Raw genomic sequence first — 14086 nt, 5'->3', positions numbered from 1 at the left:
TCCCTCACTCAGTACATCTGCGTAACTGGGAAAACCATTAGTAAATAAACATGCTCATTAATTAAGCAAACACCACTCTCCTAGCAAGAGTCTAATTTCTAGCGCAGTTTTGACCATATGCTCATTCTCTCCAGCTTTGCCTCCACACTACCACATTACACGTTCTAGTCATGCCAAGACTCCAAGGAATCAGGGAAGCTGGAGTCAGCCTGGCATACGCAATCATTCTTCAAATGCTCCAGTATGTGACATGAAGGATCGTTCCAGAATCTTGGCTTTGCCTTCAAGACTTTGTTTAACAGGTGCAACAGATGAACTTCTCACACAGCCTGCTGTGCATGTATGAGGCCAAGCTGCCGCCAGTCCTGGATGCCAAACTTTTTAACTTCCCCCATATAATCCGGTCATCAAATAGTCATATGAGTAAGCAGTGGCAGAATAGGTGTCATGATCCAATGGTACTACATATAGTTATGCCTACACAGTCCCATCATCTTTTTGTCCAGCAAGTATTCAAGGCAAGGATAGAGTTCAATCATCTAACTAAACATTAAGACTGAAAGGAAATGTAAAATATATTGTTAATATTTATTATACAAATAATCACAGGACTAAAGAATAAAAATGGAAAAAGCAGTCTCCAAAATGTTACCCAAGTACAGAACTGTTCTTCATTGTGATACTAAAGCAATTCAGCATTTTTCAAATCCTGATTAACCATCTTCTAATCATTCTTCTTAAATTATAACAGTAAATGGCACAGATTAGAGTTGTGATAAGCTTTGTGTAAATGTAATTCTTTACCAGTTGATGACAAAAATGGGAATGCAGTTTGGTCATTTATCAGAGCCACACAGTTGTCTTTCAGATTTAATTGTAAGTGATTAAATTTTCTAACATTTGCCACTGGCACTCTAAAATCTCGCATGACCAGCCAAAGCCAGTGTTCAATGAGTTTCTGGTATTTCCTGTGACAGACATGGAAAGATGTGGTGTGGGAAAAAAACTGTTTAGTGAGGTTAGAAGAAAACATTTCAATGGACTTAGACTGGAATAACTTTTCTTAGGATTGCAGTGAAACAAAATGTTATATATTCTCCAGTCAGAACCAGGTGTGGCCAATCTAAAAACACAAAACATGGATATCCCAGTTCCCAGGCAAACTTAGTTCATTCTACATGGTGCTTATTCACCTTGTAGGATGTGATAGCCTTTTCATGTTGAATAAGGCCACTTTAAAAAACAACAACTAACATTGTCTTACTACTTATTTGGTCTTTCTGTCTATGTGCACATTGTTCGCATGAATATGATTTATATCAACAGGTTTTCATGCTTCTTTCCCTAAATTCTCTCTTAAATAAAACAATGACTAGCTATTTAGACAGAGGAACATTCCTGAAAAGCTCCTTCCTAGCTTTAGCTCATGCATTAATGATGAAAATGAACAGCTGGCCAAGTGAAATCACCCAAGAGACACATGGGAAGTTCCGCTCACTAGTATAATTTGTTTATATTATAGCTGTTAGATGTTGACTGACATTTTTCTTTTCCTTTATCTCCTAAATTTATTTCAGGCCCCATCTCCTGAAGTAAAAATTAAAAATAAAACAAACTAGATGTAAAATTTATTTCAAAAGTTTGCCTACTGTAGAAGAGAAATGTCTCGGAAGGCAAACAGGACACTAGCCAGGAAGGCAGCCAATGCAACCATCTTCTTTATTTATCTTAAGGAACAACGGCTGAAGAACAAAAGGAAACTCTCAGTTCCATTACAATTACAAAAATTAATGGCAGTGCCACCTAGTTCTTGAACCAGTGATTCTATGCTAGGAAGGAACATTAGGAAAAGGGTTGACAATAAAACAATCAGTATTGTAGTTTCCTTGTATAGACCTATGGCATGCATTTCTGCAGACTCCAAAATTAAATTGGAAATACAAGAACAATGCAATTTCTACCAAGCTCAGCAATCAAGCTCTGTGCATGCACCAGCAATGACTATGGGCTGGTTGCCTGTGTAACAATGAGTGTTGCCATGAACTTGCCAGGTTCAAATATCTTCCATCTTTTTTTTTCTTTTTAAACTGCTAGCAGATCATCATACTGGATGCTCAACAAAAAGAGAAGGTGACAGTTATGAGTAAAGTATTTTCAGTTTTCAAACCCACTATTTGTAAAGATCAAAGCTGGAAGTGATGCTGTAGAGCACTTCCCTACTCTTTCCATGTCCTTAACTCATGGCAAATATCTGCAGCCAGAAGCTGCTCTTTTAATGCTGGTATTGCCAATCTTCACATGCTTTAAGAGTGTTACATTGCGCATACCCACTATTTCAGACAACCACCTTTCTTTCTCATAAACCATCCAGTTATTAGGTAGAAAGTCTGGATGAACAGCTTAAGTGAAATTACCATCATACAGATCCATTTCAGCAGCAGCATTAGCTAGTCATCCACACCTCTGATTATCATGATGCTTGAGTGCTCCCCTGGTGAAATGTTGATGGTTGCATTATATGCTTAGTAGATAAGTCTGAAAAAGGAATGGTATAATACAATGGCTGATCTTTTCATAAATAGTCACAAACACTGAGGTGCACCAGTGGCTTTAAAAAAAAACCCCAAACCCCAAGATGCTTAAATTTATCACTAGTTTTCATTTTAAAACTCTAACTGGGATAGATCTCTTCCTTTTATGAGACAAGAAAATAAGACATCACAGTGAAGGGAGAAAAGGAAAGAAAGGAAAGGATTTGTTGAGCTCACTGCCTGATTCCCGGAGGAGATCTTAGCTTCAACTGGAAAGTTTCACAAGCTGCCCATGAAGATCAGAGAGCTGGGCCTCACTTGGGCTGCAGCTTTGGTGAGTCAATCTGCTCACACTTCATCAGGATAGCCTTGGGATCCTGATAAAATGATAATGATATTGTGGGCAGGCAAGAAATGCACATAAATAAGCTACCTAAGTCAATTTTCTGAACTGTATTTTTTCTCTTTTCCATCTGTTCCAATCATTGGACACCAGACCCTGTCTTCTCAATCAAAGAGATGGGATTAATTCTTGAAATGATTTTATATATGTTGTACACTTTCAAATATATGGTGAACAATCATAACCTGTTGCCTATATCCCTTCTTCCCTGCATCAGTCACTTTGGTCTAAGACTAATCTCTAGGAATTTATTGCATGCAAAAAGATTTAATGTATGTATCTCCAAACTTTAAAAACAGGATTAAAGGGGATGAACTGATTTTTTAAAAAATATATATCTTGAAACACCTGTTAGGTATCAATGTTTACCAAGTGACAACATTAAATCCAAGCACAAAGATGCTACTTTTACTTACTAGATATGACAAGCTGGGGCCCCATGAATAATCACATGAGAGTGGGCAATTTAAAAATCTTATTCCCCCCCCCACGCTTTTCCAGGAATCTCTAACTCTTGAGCTGACTGATCTCTCCCCTTTTCCTTTAACTGACACTCTGTTCTCAATATTCTTCCCTTAGAGCATTTTCAGCCTTCAGCAATCAAGTTGTTATGGGACTTTTTTTCTTTTTTCTATTGGTCAGTTTTTCTTCATACCTTGCTCTCCCATAGGAGATACACTGCTTTTTCTGTGGGTGACTTAGTTTTGCTGCTTTAGCTATCTATATAGAGACCAGACAGTTTTTCTCTACAAATGAAAACATGGGGAAATGTTTTCCTTAGAACTGAAGGACAAGTAATTTCCATCAAGTTTTTGGCATATAAACACTTTACAATCCTCCACTCCCATCCAGTGGCTCTGGAGCATACATAAATTTCCATGGTGTATGCATGAATTTAGAAAGTATTTTCCCTCCTGTCAGATATGACACTGAATGGCCTTAATCTAGAGATGATCCCCCCGTTTTAATCTGAAAATTCATATTTTTATTACACTTGCTTGTATGAAGCAAATATTTACTTTCACACCATTGTGTTTCCTTAAAGGAAGGTTTCAAGAAATTGGCAATATACATATATTATAGTGTTGCCACCCCCCTCAGGAGGGGGGGGGGATGATGAATTTCTCATGGAATTACCAGTGATCTATAGTAAACAGTTCCCCTGGAGAAAATAGCATTTTCCAAGGGTAGACTCTATGGAATTACATCCCCACTGAGCTCCTTCCTCTCCCAAACTCTGTTCTTCCCAGGTTCTGCACTCAGTCTCCAGGAATTTCTCAAGCCAGAGTTGGCAGGCCTAGCCTATTCTATACATAAGCCTTCTCAGACATTTAATTTTGGTGCACTAAAATCAGGTGTAACATGAGCATGTGATAACTTCGATCCTCCAAATACGTACTGTTGCCATTTTGTTGAGAATAGGGCAATGTGGATATTTTCTGACCCTGATATCCAAGAATAGATCAATGAATCTTTGAGGGTAAGCATTTGCCCCCTCAGTTGGAATGAAGAGGCAGACACAAGTATCGAGAACTAAAGGGCCACTTTATTAATATTACAACAACATATCTGTCTCTAGCACTCTGGACCCTTTCCAGTCAGGTTTCAGACCAGGACATGGGACAGAGACAGCACTAGTGGCATTAGTGGATGATCTCCGTCTGAATATAGACAAAGGCCATGCCTCCGTATTGCTTCTATCTGCAGCCTTTGACACAGTAGACCATGCCATCCTGTTGAGGCATTTAGAAACAGAAGTGGGCATCAAAGGATGTGCCCTCCTGGACTGGTTTAAATCGTTTCTCTTGGAGTGGATGCAAAGGGTGGCCATTGGAGATCAACTATCTCTAGAATGGGAACTATCTTGCGGGGTTCTGCAGGGCGCAATCTTATCTCCCATGTTATTCAACTCTACGTAAAGCCTTTAGGAGAACTCATTTGCAGCTGGAAGTCTGGAGCTGGAAGTCATCAATATGCAGATGACACCCAACTCTATATCTTGCTATCCAGGTCCCCACAGAATGCAGTAGAAATCGTAGATCACTGCCTGATGGCTGTGGTGAAATGGTTAAAAAACAACAAATTGAATTGAACCCAGACAAGACTGAAGTGATGCTTGCTGGGAAGGCAGAGATCTTGAAGGACATTGTACTCCCCACTTTCCATGGAGTTTGTCTGATCCTTGCAGACTCAGTTAAGAGCCTAGGGGTTATACTGGATCCAGCGTTATTACTAGAAAAACAAGTTAAGGCAGCAGCAAAAAATGCTTTCTACAACCTCATTCTAGCCTGGAAGATGGCTTCTTATCTTGACACAGCTGACCTGGCCTCTTGGATCCATGCTATGGTAACATCAAGGCTTGACTATTGTAATGCTCTATACATAGGTCTCCCATCTAAGTTAACCAGGAGGCTCCAATTAGTGCAAAATGCTGCAGCTCGACTGTTATCAGGAGTGAGTAGAAGCATGAAAACCACTCCCATCCTACAGTTGCTCCATTGGCTACCCATCAGTTATCGTGCTCAGTTTAAGGTATTAGTTATTCATAGCTTTGGTCCGGCATACCTACGGGACTGACTCCCTCCCTATGTTCCTCCATGGCAGCTTCACTCATTTAAACAGGGTCTCCTGCAGGTGCCAGGCTGCACACAGGTGAAGTCAGCAGCAGCCTGTACACGGGCTTTCTCTGTGGTGGCCCCTATCCTGTGGAATGACCTGCCTGAGGAGGTCAGAAGAGCCCCACTCTCCTGGCTTTTTGTAAATGATGCAAAACCAAACTATTCAAAAAGGCTTTTTACTCAAATGGGAGGGCTGTAGGGATGGGGTCTCGGATGCTTTGCTAATGAGTTACAGACTGTAGACTTCATCACTATATTGCCTTACATATTATCTGTTGCTTTAAATATGTACTCCTATGTACCACCAGTGCTCCACATTGTCTAATGTTAGTCCTAGAACTGATTATGTTCTGCTTCAGTATTTTTTCTACTCTGTATTGGATTCTTGCTAATACTTGTATCTACTATTTACCCTATGGAATTGTTTATGGAAATGTCCTTGATACTGTATTGAAATGTACTTGATACTGATGGTACTAATCTCATACTGTGTAATCCGCCTTGAATCTCAGTGAGAAAGGTGGACTATAAATGACATAAATAAATTAAATAAGTAAACACGGCAAGGGTCTAACTAGCGGTACTAGCAGAAACGGCACCAGAGGCGTTTTTAAAATTCAAATTTAACAAATGTGTTTCTTTATTTTAGAGGGAAAAGGTCAAGTGAAATCAGGGGGTGAACATTTCTGAGGTAATTCAACACATACATCTATAGATATATCTGGGGTACAATTGGAATATACAAAAACTTTAGTTCTTATGCTCTTCGCAGATACTTAGTGGCTTATGCTTTGAGATTTTGGTTTCCTTGTTTTTTTCCAAGCACTCTAGTAAACTTTCTTTTAGTATTCTCTTTCTCTTTTGGAGTTAGGAATGCTAGTACCCATTTTTAATACCCCAATCCTCTTCTTTCCACAGACCAGTGGTTTCCCTTAGTCATTAACTGAATCTGAAGGTCTCCACAGGCAGTTTCCAATCACACCCAACCAGGTATCTCTTTACTCTCCACAGCTACCTCCCTGTTTGACTGGGTAGGGAAAATTTCCTCTTCCTCTTAGAAGATCTATCCCCTTTCTTTGGCCCATTTGAGAGTCTGCAGCTACTTCTAAACTTTCTTGCTAACTTTTTTCCAGTTCTCCTGTCAGTGATTAAATTGCTTTCAATTAGGACTCCATCTCCCAACTCTTCTCACTGGATTCCGCTCTGCTAGGACTGAAAAAAGACTTTTCAGCTCATGCTATCCAATCAGATCCCTTGGAGTCTAATTCTGTGAGAGATTAACACTTAACAGTTGCCCAGCTGTGTGTTTACAGCCATTTCAGGCTTTAAAAATGTGCAGTCTGTCACACCTACCTCAAGAAAAATTATATAAAATACTGAGTAATATTATTGAGTGTTTTTATTATGTTTGTTTTTAATTTGTTAGCTGCGTTGGTGGCCCTGATCAAGGCAAAAAGGTGGAGTATAAATTTTGTAAATAAATATAAATAATAAATTAATATTATTACACAATACACCCAGAGTTAAGTACTGGTCTCAGTTCATCAACTGTAACTGTCCTGGCACTCAGATTTTTCATACTGGCTCATGAACAGAACCGGTGCTACCATTAGGCCAACTAGGCAGCCACCTAGGGTGCAGACCTCAGAGAGGCGCAGAACTGACCTGAGGGGCACAGTTTTATACAGATCAGTGTCTTTTAAAAATGCAATTGACAATTTATAATTTTTATTTTAAGATAAATACTACAACAGCACTATGAAATATAATTGATTATAAAGTCTTATAAAAGTTTTCTATATACTGCACCCCTTATCACTTGCAAAAGTCCCATTGGCACCAGCTAATGAGGTCTGCCTCCAGGGAAAACAGGGCTAATGGGCAGGTAGCAGTGCGGGAGAATACTTATTGAGCACTCCCAACAGGGTAGGGGGAATGGTCCTCTCTACAGACAATCAAGCAGCTCAAAAGCTCACCTTAACATTTCAACAAGACATTTCCCGGTAGGTAAAACAAATATCAGAAAACTCTACTATAAATGGACTAGTTGATGTAAATTGTTAAGGTGAAAAAGATATTAGCAATTTGTATATATTGTTCTTTGAATAACAGCAGTAGGCAATATGAGATCATTAACTCTCAAAAAAGGCAAACCTTATGAATTATATCATCCTGCTTTGAAATAATGTTGCCAGTTATTTCTGCATCTCAAAATAATCTAGGAGACTCAACGTTATCCCAGAAGCTTCAATCAACTTGAGAGGAACAAGCCTCACTGAAATTACCCCTTTTTAGCTCCCCAAAGAGCTGGCTAAAAGAAGAAAGCAAACAAAATAAGTAATGGCAGAGAAAAAGTATGTCCTCATCAAGTACAACATAATTCTCCTTCCCATTGTCTCACAAGCATGAGAAGGGGGTTGGGGGAGAAGTAGAAGCCTCTCTGTTTTGCCATCCAGGAAAAAAGGCAGGAAAATAGCTTCCAATGCTGCAAAAAGAAACTTTTTAGCAACCTGAAGTAGCAAAGCAAGAAGGGAAAGGGGAAACAAAGGGGGGAAAGGCAAGAAACTGCCTCCAGTTAAGAAACCACTTCATAGAGCAAACTGTACCCCAACAACACCAAGAGGAGAGCCAGAGTGGAAAACACTAACATCTCCACAGCTGTTTTGCTGTGTCTGGAAAGAAAAGGGTGGAAAGAGTTTCATGGCTGCAAGAAAGGGGAGGAAAGTAGGGAAATTCTGCTGTAGCAACGCGCAGAGCATACTTGCTGCAGAGGAGCAAATGCAGGGGAAAATACCTCTACACTAAGAACTTTTCAATTACTCTCATACCTTTCCCTAAAGCTATATGAATGCCTTACTTACAAGTCAGCAGTAACAACCCCTGGGACTCAGCAACTATGGCTGCAGTAGATGATCTCAACCACAGCGCTGGTTGAGATGGCAAGCTAAATTAATAAATGGTGGAGGGACAGCAGAAGGCGGATTAATACTCTGGATACAATTCTTGTAAAGTTTTCAAGGATCCTCCAATCCACTAGCTGACCTGTTTCACCAGCAGCAAAGCCTAGAATGGTCACATGACATGGGTTGACATACTACTCTAACCTCACTGTTGCTCACCCCATGATTGGCTAGCTTCATTCTCATGCAACATGCTCCATCTAAACCCAATTGTCTCCTGGTTTTGCTTGGCTTGGACTAACAGGGTTTGTGGTTTTATGATAATTAACTACTGTCCTGGCTTATCCCTGGACAGATCTTAAACTTATTTAGAAAATATAGTCATTTTTCTAGGGAGCCATGGCAGAAAAAAATGATCATCTGGAGCTCACTTCTGCAAACAAAAGGCAGAAAGAGCTAAGGAGTGAACAAAGCAAGAGGGGTTCTTCCGGACACTTCCAGTGACAATGGCAAGTAGTGAATGCAGTTTCTCAAAGCTCAAACTTATAAAAACATACATATGCTCAACAATGCTGCAAAAGAGACTAGTTGTTTTGGCAACTATATCAATTGAACATGCCCAAGTATCAGCACTGGACTTGAAGGAATTGGTGACAAAATTTGCAAAGGAAAAGGCATGAAAAATGAGATTTTGATGTACCTGAAATGGAAACATAAATTTTAATATAACAATTCACAGGTTTATTCAAAATGATTTGTGATTTGTGTTCTAAAATTGTTTTGTATTTGAGAAAGAAAATCAAATATTGTATTTACTTACTCTTGCATTTTTTAATAGTGATTTCAAGTGTTGTGATTTTCTTTTTCCTACAGTTAATCTGTTTTTGAAAACTGATTAGCAGTAAGATGTGTGTGTGTGTGTGTGTGCAAGTAGTTAGCCTTGCCTAGGGTGCAAAAAAGCCTGGCACCGGCCCTGCCATTGGTACATTTCGCACTCGGTTTTTAGAGCGTGTTTGTACCTGTTCCACATCCCATGTTTGCAAGGTTTTCACACTTAAAAGCAGTCATGGGATGCAGTCCCGCTTTTTGTCTGCTGTATCCCCGATTTTCCCCCCTGCGGACATACCCCGATGTTTTTTTAAGTTCGCTGCCGACTGGCAGCTGGCCCGCATTTTGCTAATGTGAACACTTTTGTCCCCTTTTTGCTTCTCTCCCCCCCTCTCCTTTTCCCTGGGAGCTGATTGGTTTGTGCAGAATTAACCACTCCCACCTTCCTCAGCTCTCTGAACTCCTTGTCCACCATTTTTTTTAGTAAAGCGAGCTGAGGGTCATAAGGCTGCTTCTTCGTTGGTTTCCTTCCTCCCGGTATGCATGCTCTTTTATTTTTTTTCAAAGCCAGGAATGATTCCTAAGCTTACTGCTAATTCCCTGCTAGCTTTAAAAGCAAGGAAAGTGTTAAATAGCTGCTTTCTCCTTCCTCCCTTAGGGTATGCACACACATTCTTTTTTTTTTAAAGACAAGAATGGGTTGCAACGTTGTAATGTTCCTGCACTTTCTTCCTGGCTTTAAAAGCCAGGAAAGGATTAAATTGCTGCTTTTCCCTCCCTCCCAGGCATGTTTCAGACTTTGCCAAAGAGGGGGGGGGGAAACCCAAGCATTTTGCACAGCCCTTTGGAAACAAGCCTCTGCTTCCTGGGAGGAGATGAATCGGCAGCATTTTAACCCTTTCCTGGCTTCATTTAAAAAAATGAGAGTGGTGCATGTTTTACCCCAGAACTCTGCCACCAATTGCCTCTCCAGTGGGCAGGGGACAGCCCAATCAGCAAAAAGGGGGGAAGGGTTCCAACATTGCAACGTTACTATGCATGCTCAATTTTTTTTAAAAAAGTGTGATGTGAATTGCAAGGCCCCAAAAGCCCAAAATTGCACCGAGGTTTTGAAATGAAGCACAGACACCAAATCGAAATTGCAGTGGACAGTGTGAAATGAACAGGTGCAATGCCGAAGCCACTGCAATCGGGGCGAATGCTCATAAATGGCAGTTTAAACCGTAAGTGCAAAAAGGGCCATTGAAGGTTTTACATTCTCATTACAAAGAAGTGATGCAACAATGGTTTTGTGTGGAAAACCTTAGACTTCAGCCCCTGAAGTATTCTTACTCTGTATATCAACAGTGAAATACTAAGCAGAAATATACCCTCTTAAGCCCACTGATTTCTGCTTAGGATTGCATTGAAAAATATAAATTGAGGCTGTCTGCCTTAGCATGTGCAAAACACATGAATTGGAAAGCAATTTTTTTAAAAAAAATGTGTGCAATCATTGGGATGAAATAAGCAGTGATTCACTGTTGAACCAATTAACAAAACCAATTAACGAGTTCCTTGCTGGGAGTTTTCTTCTCAAAACATACTATACCACTTCCTTTGTCTTTCTAGAAGGTTATTGGCTATGATTAAGTGGCTTTGACCTGTAGGACATTTGCTTTCTCCTTGTTACCTTAAGCAAGGGTTTTTTTTATCAGTGTTGAATGTAGAAATTTTCCTGGGTAGATTTTCCCCATCATCCTGACCTGTTTGCAACAGTTTGCAATAGAAGTACAAGATAACACTGCTATGGATTATAAAAAACAACACAAAATGTATTTGTTGTATTGTAATTGATTGACAATAGTCTGCAAAGCAGAACATCTACAGGGACCTAATACTGGTGAGGCCTGACAAATGACCACAGGCTCCAAAGCTCCACCTTAACTTTAAAAAATGTATGCATGCATATGAACTGCTAAAGTTACAAAGAAATTATTGGGGTCCCATTGATAACTATTGCCGCTCCCCCCCCCCCCAGTCAAAATAAAAGGCAGAGAAAAGGTTGAGGTATAAACAAGGGCCACTTTATTAATTACAACATAACATAACCTGACATTGTGGCAAGGGATCTAACTGCGGTACAGGTCAAGACCTGGGGTATACCTGGACCTCCGCCTTGACCTGTCTGGATGAACCCACGCTGACCCAGGGGTGTTCCATCCAAAGAATGGCTGGGACCTGGTGGCCAGGCAGGATCAGGCCCATTTTGGCCTGGATAGGTGCCACTGTGGAGTGCGGGAGCACTCCTGCACTCTGCAGCGCTCAAAACAGGCCCAATCCACAGCAAACCAGGCCCATTTTCAGCAGCTGCAGAGCACAGGACTGCTCCTGTGCTCCACAGCACCCCAAAACAGGCCTGTTTTGGCACAGATTGGGCCCATTTCGAGGCGCTGCGGAGTGCAGGAACACTCCGCACTCCACAGTGCCCAAAACAGGCCTGTTTTGGCATGGATTGGGCCTGTTTTTGAGCCGCTATGGAGCACAGGAACACCCCTGTGCTCTGCAGCACCCAAAACAGGCCCATTCTGCCACAGATTGGGCCCGATCCGTGGCAGAAAGGCCCGTTTCTGGTGCTGCGGAGTGCCCGAAAACGGGTCTGCCCAGGGGCCGTGCAATGATGTCACTCCTGCAGTGACATCATCATGCCTGTGGGGGCATGCACACACGTGCGCTCCATAAGCGCTCACCCCCATCTCCCCAAAGATAAGTGCCAGGTCCCAGGCCCCCGCCGGGAGGTTGAGGGGGCCTGGCAACCCTAAACTCCCTCCAGCTGTGGAGCCTGGGGGAGGCCTTGTCCAGGAGTCCCACCAGGCAGTCTGCCCTCGCAGCTCGCAGCCATACAGCCTCACCAGCTTCTCCTGACAGATCCCAAATTCCCAACTAATGGGAATGTGCCAAGGGTGTCACCAGCCCACTCATTTTATCATCTTATCCTCATGTTATCCTATCCTGCCACATCTACGGCCAAGCCTCTGCTTAGGCCCTTGCACCCTGAAGGTGGCTTATGGCCAACCTGAGCCCTTGCTGCAAATCATCCAGGAAAATGTTATTACCTGTCACCAACAGGTGCACCCCATCGCTGCAATAGAGGTCAACCACCTCGGCCCTTATATTGGGATGGGGCAGATAAATTCCCAAATCATCCCTCAATGCCTTTTCCAGGGCTCTGTTGGCCTTATGCCTTGCCCTTTCAATCTCTGCTGGGTCCAAGACTTCCCACCACACTCGGCACGGAAGCATAGCAGACCAAATTATCAGGGTGCCATGCCACCATTTGGCGATAAACTGTAAGTCAGCCACTGCCTGCATAGACAGGGCCTTGCCCTTTACCATGCCGAGATCATTACCACCGAGGTGGATAACCAGGATGTTCAGCTGTGGACCAGTCCTCCCTTCGAAGAGCAGCAGCAGGAGGCCTGGCCACCTCAGGCCCCGCTGGCCCTGCCATTCCATAGTGGCCCATAGGCTGAGGCCAAGCTGATCCGTGTCTTCTTCGCCTAGTGGGATGCTGTGGCTGCATATAATGACACTCATTCTCCTGCTGCAAGCCACAACACCTGAAAAGAAATTAAAATCAAAAGGAGCCTGCAAAACTGTCCAAGGGACTTACATATGACCGGAAGGCAGCAGACCGCCAATGCCCTATTTTCTGTATGACCAGCCCCCAGTTACCAATTGCTGTCACCGTAGAGGAAGCTCTGATTCTAAAAGAATGGGTTCCAGATTTTACGCCGGCCAATCCCAACTCACAAGCACCTTTCCTGTAATTTCCCCAAATTGATACTTCATCAGTGCTGATCTGTCCACATGACGGAAAAGCAGCCCATCACCCTCCCCCCACATGGCTACATAGTGCCTCAGGGCACTAACCGGGCACAAGCCTGGTTCTGCACATGGACCCCACTGAATCACAGTCCCTATGCCACTCTGATCAGTCTTTGACCACCGCACCTTGAGGGTAACCTTATCACCAACAAATTTGAGATCCTGCACTATTAAGGCACGACCAGACCTATCAGAAAGGGATAGCGCGACTAACTCACTGACTTTTAACAACCCAAAGAAGGTGGTGAGGGCTACTGTGTGAAACAGGGTAGACTTGAACTTCAAGCAACACACCCTCTTCCACGTAGACCCACGTAGACCCAAGACCCCGGAGAACTGCTGGGGAAATGGGTTGCCTATCGTCCCGCCATATAACCCCTTCCTGGGACCAACCCTCTAGCATCTTCCTCAGCCGAAAATCACCCATGGCCTCAACCAGTCCCCTAGCTTTACAGGCAAATTCCAAGGCACCCAGCTGTCCCTGAATAGACTTCACCCCCAAGCCCTTACCTTTCTGTGCCACGCGGAAATGCATAAGGTGCTCTACCGGGATAGTCCATACCTGTTGTAGTCCTGCATCCCTTCTAAAGCCCGCAAACTGTCGCATTGCCTGATCATAAGACCTCTGTGTGCTGAGAGCAACTGCTAATTTTATGGCCCTTTCTGCCTTTAGCTTCCAAGCCTCCACAGCTCATGGAGCATCATGGCCTGCAAGGCATTGGCCTTGGGAGCAAGCTGCTGAATCCGTCCCATCTGAAAGCGAGACAGAGCATCTGCCACACTATTTTCACCCCTGGAACATGCCTAGCCATTAACAGCATGTTTAATGATAAACACTAGAGCACTAGAGCCCAGACCAGTCTCATGACCCTTGTGGATCTGGATGAAAGGGCATGAAGGACATGCACCACTGCTTGGTTGTCACACCAAAAGTGGACC

The 14086-nt window shown here is 42.6% G+C and overlaps 1 pseudogene; it reads right to left on the bottom strand.

The window, feature by feature from the left end:
* The window catches only part of LOC129324541 (uncharacterized protein K02A2.6-like), a 28344-nt pseudogene extending 14590 nt beyond the window's left edge, over positions 1–13754 (bottom strand).
* Positions 13755–14086: the final 332 nt, after the last annotated feature.

The sequence above is a fragment of the Eublepharis macularius genome, chromosome 1 (assembly GCF_028583425.1).
Source record: "Eublepharis macularius isolate TG4126 chromosome 1, MPM_Emac_v1.0, whole genome shotgun sequence".
Lineage (NCBI taxonomy): Eukaryota > Metazoa > Chordata > Lepidosauria > Squamata > Eublepharidae > Eublepharis > Eublepharis macularius.
This window is presented reverse-complemented; position numbering and strand designations above follow the sequence as displayed.